Genomic DNA, 7,274 nt, shown 5'->3' with positions numbered 1-7,274 from the left:
TACAAACTTTTTCTTGTGTCGTGCAACACGCGTGAAAAATGTTGATTCGTAGCCAAGGTTCTCCTTAAACTACAGTTGTATGCAAACTTCAAATAATAACCAATACTTCGCCCTGATTTGCAAGCATAACTTCTTTATCATATACTAGAGTAGTCTCATAAGACTTAGTCTCCTCCTCATCTTCTTCAAATGCTTTATACACTTGCCCATCCTAATGGTTGACAACTTCCAGGTAAGACAATCCGCAACAATGTGGCCAAATCCTTAACATTTAAAACATTTGATTGCTTTGGAGATAGATTCCTTGACAGCATTTGCTGGTGGCTTGCGTATAGCACTAGTTTACAGCTTGCTTGAGGGGTTGGTCTGCTAAAACTCTACCTTATGGGCATCTAAATAACACATGAAGGAAGCAACCTAGAAAGATGATTGTGGTGTCTGCTTCTCAACATATATGGCTAGACAGTTACATCATCCAAGGTCTAATACTATTAAAGCTAGACTTGAGAGCTAATATTTGTGTTTAAGCCTGCAAGGTACCAGGCTATTATTTGCTCTTCCTTCTCCTAAATGTCATAGTGCATTATGAGTTTTTCAAATTCTATAGTATATTCTACTACAGACAAAGACCTTTGTCAAAGATTTTGCAGCTAGAGAAAGTTATCCTAGTGGTAATGATTTGGTAGAAATTTTCTAGTGAGCTAGTGTCTCATTTTCTCCCAGGTCTTTATCTTGCGCTTTCCCTCACGTTCTTGCTTCCGACAGAGGTTTTCCCACCAAATAGAAGCATGTTTTTTGAGTTTGAGGATGATCTTGACTTTTATGCATCAGGAATCTCTATATATTCAAACACTCATTCAACAGTTTAAAACCAATCTATAAACTCATATGGCTAGAGTCTTCCCTTGAATTCAGGAATGTCCACCTTCATGTCATTAGGATGGAATTGTTGTTGTCAATGGCAGCGACGGTTTATCAGTGGATGATGTCTACCTTCATGTCATTAGGATGCAAAATTTAGTATGTTAGTTGCAAATTATTGGAGTCATATCCTAAAATAATTTAATAGCTTTGCAAATTCAAGAATTTAAAAGTTATTCCACCCAAAAATTTGAGAATGAGATGCAAATTATTCAAAAAAAAAAAGTTGCAAAATTTAGTATGTTAGTTGCAAATTACTGGAGCCATATCCCAAAATAATTTGGTAGCTTTGCAAGTTCAAGATTTAAAAGTTATTCCACTCAAAATTTCAAGAAGGAGTTGCAAATTATTCATAATAAGTTGCAAAATTTGATATGTTAGTTACAAATTACTGGAGCGTTATTCTAAAATAATTTGATAGCTTTGTAAGTTTAAGAATTCAAAAGTTGTTCCACCTAAAATTTTGAGGAGTTGCAAATTATTTGTAATGAAGTTGCAAAATTTGGTATGTCAGTTGCAAATTACTGGAGCCATGTCCTAAAATAATTTGGTAGCTTTGCAAGTTTAAGAAATTCAATAGTTCTTCCATCCAAAATTTTGAGAAGGAGTTGCAAATTATTTGTAAGAAAGAAAGTTGTAAAATTTGGTGTCTCAATTGCAAATTACTGGAGTATTGTCCTACAATAATAACTTTAAGAATTTAATAGTTCTTCCACCCAGAATTTTGAAAAGAAATTGCAAATTATTCATAAGAAAGTTATAAAATATGGTGTCTGAATTACAAATTACTAGAGCGTTGTCCTAGAATAATAACTTTCTTAAGAATTCAATGGTTCTTCCACCCAAAATTTTGACAAGCAGTGGTAAATGTGTCTCGAGATAGTTGCAAAACTGAGTACCTAAGTTGCTTGACAACTTGATTGATTGGGTATAATGTATAACTTGAACATTACAAATACGTTTCAATATTAGAAGTTGGGAATAAAATTGTGAAAACAAATTACACAATTACAAAGTTGCAAACTTGATTAATTGGGTATAATGTATAACTTCGAACTTAAAATCCATTTGAGCATGTCTTCACTTGTACAAACTACATAGTCTCTCTTCAACCAAGACACTCAGGGAAAAAAAATTAAAGAAGAAGCAATTTCTGCATAATCAAAATGGTGAATGTTGATGAGAATTAGACTTTTCAGCTAGGCACATGTATCACACCCATCAAAGATTAATGACTAAGACAGATTACAAATTAATGACCTAAGCAATTGATAACTTAGGGCAGAGAAGATACGTCAAATATGACTAGAATAGAGATGACAAACATCTTTATTGAACAACCCAGGAAAGAGACGACAGAAAGCTTTACTCGCTTGCAATGAGACAGGGAAGAGACGACGAACAGGGCAGGGAAGAGTAGAGAAGGAGCAACTTCTAAGCTCTAAAAACTTGAAAATAAATGGCTGTTTGCTTTTGAAAAGTATAATCAGGTGGTCCTTCTAATGTACAAGCCTGGATGACTATTTAATTCCAACTTTGGGGTGGTTTGTTTTATTTACTTAAACATTTGAAGGGAAAAAGGAAGATAGTGACAACATGTAGCTATAAGTTGGTGAACAATTTATTTTTCAATATGCTGATTGATGATTTTGAGAACCCGTAAATGTATTGTTTGTACTTTGTACCATTATGTGAATTTTGGATAATCGATGCTGCCAGTGTTCATAATTTGAACTCCTACCATTTTTTTCCTAAAAAATAAAAATCTGAACTCTTTTATTCTTTAGATTTCTCAATTGGTGCTTATGCTGGATAAATTTTTTAAATGGTAGGTAATTTAAATATTTATTGCTTAAAGAGGTTTTTTTTTTGGAAAGGTGGTGATTTAAAAGCACATCCTTTACAAAAAAAAATTGACCCTATCTTTTCTTTAAAAAAATATCACATCTACACCGGTCTTAACCAGTGTTGATAATAATTTTTTTATTTAAAAAATAATCCTAATTCTTTAAATATTATCCACATCAATAAGCAATAGATATGATCAATATTTACACTGATTGTAGATATGGATAGGGTTTCTACATTGATCTCACCTACACTATTTATAAAATCAATGTAGATTCTCAATTTTAATTAGTATAGATCATCCCATTCGTTACTAGTGTCAGATAAATAAATCGTCATTTCACTCCAAGCTCCCCCAAATTAGCAGTTGAATCTCTAATTTTGTAATAAGTTGCATGACTGGTGGATAAATATTAGGCTATAAACTAATCCAAGTCATGCTAACACATTTTTAATAGGATAAATTGACTGATTAGCCAAAAAAAATTATACCTAAAAAATATGAACCAAATTTTTAAAAATTTAGTAGTATGACCATTTCACATTGATATACACAAAATTTATTAATAATATATAAGAGATTTGTTATTAAAATTTAAAAATTTATAAGTAATTTATTATTAATATATAAAGATATATCATTAATAAATATAACAAACTAGCTATAATAAAAAATATAATAATATTGAGTTATTTATTTAGTTTGATTTATATCATAAATCAAAAGTTTTTTTTTTTTTAATATTCATATGCATGTCCCAGGAATCCACGTGTTCGATTTCATGAAAACAGCATGCCGCCGACTACTTCAGTAACAATGCAAGCCCCAACTGTCAGAGTTGATATCAGCACTCATTGCGCACCCAACTAACACCGGGTTTATTTGATGCTCGTCACTCATCACTTGATGAGCATCTTTAATTTTAACTATTTAGATTTATAAATTTTATTCCTTCAATTATTTATATAAAATTTTATCAATTTTTATTAATATTAATAAAAAATAAAAAAATAAAAGTGTATAAATTTTAAATATACTCATATATAATAAATTTAAGAAGTGATATCATATTTTTTTTATAAACAATAATTTTAAATATTAAATAAAAAGTTACATCGTTACTTATAAATGAGTAATAAATTTATAAACATGCCTTATAAATGAAATCGAAAGAAATACTTTTTATTTTTATTTAATATTTATCAAAATAAAATATAAAATTTTAATAAATTTATTTTATTATTCATCTAGACAAAATAAAATGGTGGAGCTAATTGCCTCCCATAGTCTGCCTTTCAATAGGAGCAAAACAGGTGGGTCCTCCTATTTCTTTTCTTGGTTTGCATAGTTGCTGACGACAAATAATCTTACTTTTTTTTTTGGCACCAATGAAAAGGAGCTTAAATTTCATGACTTTATATAAGTGGGTAAACGAAATCCTCAGATTTCAGAACTGCACGCATCGAAGAACCAGTGGGCACTGGGCAGTGGCTCTAATCGATATGTCGACCAAGCAAAGGCATGGTTAGTTTTTCCCGTTAACTTTGCAGTGTAAATAAATAGTTACAATCGTGTGATTAGTTGAGGATTTCTGCAGCTTGGAGAGTAAGGTGGCTATAGTGACAGGAGGAGCCAGTGGAATCGGAGCAGAGTCAGTGAAATTATTTGTCGAAAACGGAGCATCAGTGATTATAGCAGACGTCCAACATGAACCGGATCGCCAACTCGCAGCTTCATTATCCCCGCATCAAGTCAGTTACCATCACTGTGATGTCAGAGACGAGAAAAGCAAACTATTGCTTTCGCCGTCCACAAATACGGCCGCCTCGATGTCATGCTTAGTAATGCCGGAATCGACGGCTCCTCCTCTGGCATATTCGATCTTGACCTCAACGCATTTGATAATACCTTGGCCGTCAACGCTCGCGGTGTGGCTTCCACCATCAAGCGCCCGGCTCGAACCATGGTGGCCGCAAACACCCGTGGCTCCATAATCTGCACGGCCAGCGTGGCTGGTTCTGTCGCCGGATGTGGGCCCCATGCTTATACCACGTCCAAGCATGCTCTTGTGGGCCTTATCCGCTCTGCTTGCAGCGAGCTCGGGGCTTATGGGATCAGAGCGCATCGCCATATGTTGTGGCCACATCTCTTGCGTGCCGATTTATAAACAGGGGAGCAGATGAAGTTGAAGCCACAGGCATATCTCTGGCCAGTGTGAAGGGAATTCCACTGAACGCTACCCATATTGCTGAAGCTGCCCTCTTTCTTGCCTCTGATGAATCTATTTATATCATTGGGCATGATTTGGTGGTCGACGGAGGCTTCACTGCCGTCAATCGTTTTCTTTTCCCTCCCAAGTAAAAACATTGGCTTTTGCCATTGTTCTTCATTCCGTCTAATAAGGTCATTGCCAGCATCAATATATCATGCATAATCACCAAGAGTCTTACCATAATCAATTATGTTGAATCACGTTCTGCGCGAAGCTAATGGGAACAGCTTCTAATTTCAATTTTACCTTTTCATGCCTTTATCGTTTATCAGATAATTTACTTGCCAAATATATCCTGAGGGTTGAATTTGAAGTTGAAACAATAGTGATATCATTGGTGATAGGAGAGAAGTACATGGGCGTTATTGATTTATTTTAAGGAAAATTAAGCCATACATACCCTTACATGTGTTACTGAATTATAAGTCTGGACTACTAGGATAATCAAGACGTTTAGGCTGACCAAGTGTGTTGTCATTTGGAACTGCTTGGTTTACTCTTCACGCGCGTGTGGGCTCAGTATATCGCTAGCAGTTTCCGTGTTCTGTAAGCTTATATACTGACCATTAGGCTATTAAATAAAGTGAGCTTCAAAAATGTATTTCAATATTAAATACACGGTTCTGGTAGGGATTAGTGATGCAGAGACAATATTAAATACATGTATTTCATTGCATGTGGATGTGGGTAACTCTGCCAGAGAGATGAGCTTGAAAATGATTCACAAATCGAAGGGGGAACCACAACGGAAGCAAACATATTAACTTTATTTTTATAATTATTTTTATAATTTTTAAACTTATAAAAACATTTTGGTCAGAAAAAAAACCTTATAAAACATTGTTTTAATACCATTTAAAATAATAACTGTACCTTTTGCCCTCAAAAAAAAAAATATTAACTTTGTCTTATATTTTATTTACAATATAAAATTACCAAGACTTTGAAGCCTGTAAGTGGAGCTGAGAGGAGAGGGAGGAAAAAACAAGTAAACGGGCAAATGGGAAGGGGGAATGTGGGTTTTTTATAGGCTCTAAAAGTTGTAGTGGTTCGAGCAGCAATTTGCATGGCAGTTGTGATTGTTATAATGATTTGCATAGTGCTTTGAGTAGTGGTTCACCACAAACCACTACGACATGAGCTGTGGGTGTCTATTGTAGTGGGTTTGAATCAGAACTGCAAATAATGTAAAATTTTTGTAATGGTTTTCATTCAAAATCACTTCGAATAATATCTAGTAGCGGTTTATTTTGGTAAACCATTATAAAAATTTGGAAATTAATTTTTTGTAATTTCATTTATATTTGTTAAAATTTAAACACATTCGGTAAATTTAAAATACAATAAACATTAATTATTTGGCTTTTATTGAAGGACCAGCATTATTGTTGACAATACTGTTCAATAGCATCAAAATTAATAAAATTAAATTTTACAGTAAAATATAACCTAGGTCATCTTTCTAAGAATCAATTGATTAACTACTTGAGTTATATTATGAAAAGCTAAATAATGGGGAGATTTTTTATGAAAAAATTAATTTAAAAAACTAAATTAAAATTAAATAATTAAAGTAACTTCAACTAAGAAAATTATCAAACACAGAAAGCGCAATCAACCACAATACAATCACCTAAATTTAATCTTTCTTATCCACAAATAAATTGAATTTTGTTAACTTTATTATTCTGATTTTATTATATAGTTTTCCTAAATTATTATTCAAGGATTAAATGAGAAATTAAGTTATAGATTAATTAAAATCTTCCTTAACCCACAACTTAACTATTTTATGTTAGCTACACAAAAATAAAGCATGAATAATCGCCCAAGCCAGGCTAAATTGCTCTGATGTTACCTTATCAATTGATTATAGCAAACAAAATCTTAGATAAAATATATAACCTAAAATCATGTAATAAAATTACTCTCATAAGCAATAACAATTAAATCATAAAATTCAGAGGTACAGAAAAAAAAAGAGCAAATTAGAATAAAGCTAAAATAAAATCTTCCCTAAATATCAAAGAATGTTATTAAAGTTTAGTATTATGATTTGTGATTGACCACACCAAGAAAATCAGTTTTACATAGCTTTAAAAATCAAATAGCAGTAAGTAAAAAAAAGAGCAAGAGCCATCGCCCTAAAAATTGAAGGAAAGAAGATGAAGAATGATTGCCTCTGCCCCTCTCCAATAACTTTTGCCACTAACTTTGTTTCTATCATTCTAC

General features: G+C 32.7%; 1 pseudogene; it reads left to right on the top strand.

Moving 5' to 3' along the window:
* Positions 1 to 3,562: 3,562 nt before the first annotated feature.
* On the top strand, positions 3,563 to 5,286 carry LOC129298442 (short-chain dehydrogenase reductase 3b-like; annotated as a pseudogene).
* The last annotated feature ends 1,988 nt before the right edge of the window (positions 5,287 to 7,274 follow it).

Source organism: Prosopis cineraria, unplaced genomic scaffold (assembly GCF_029017545.1).
Source record: "Prosopis cineraria cultivar Desert tree isolate PC_DT_omini unplaced genomic scaffold, ASM2901754v1 PC811, whole genome shotgun sequence".
NCBI lineage: Eukaryota > Viridiplantae > Streptophyta > Magnoliopsida > Fabales > Fabaceae > Prosopis > Prosopis cineraria.
This window is presented reverse-complemented; position numbering and strand designations above follow the sequence as displayed.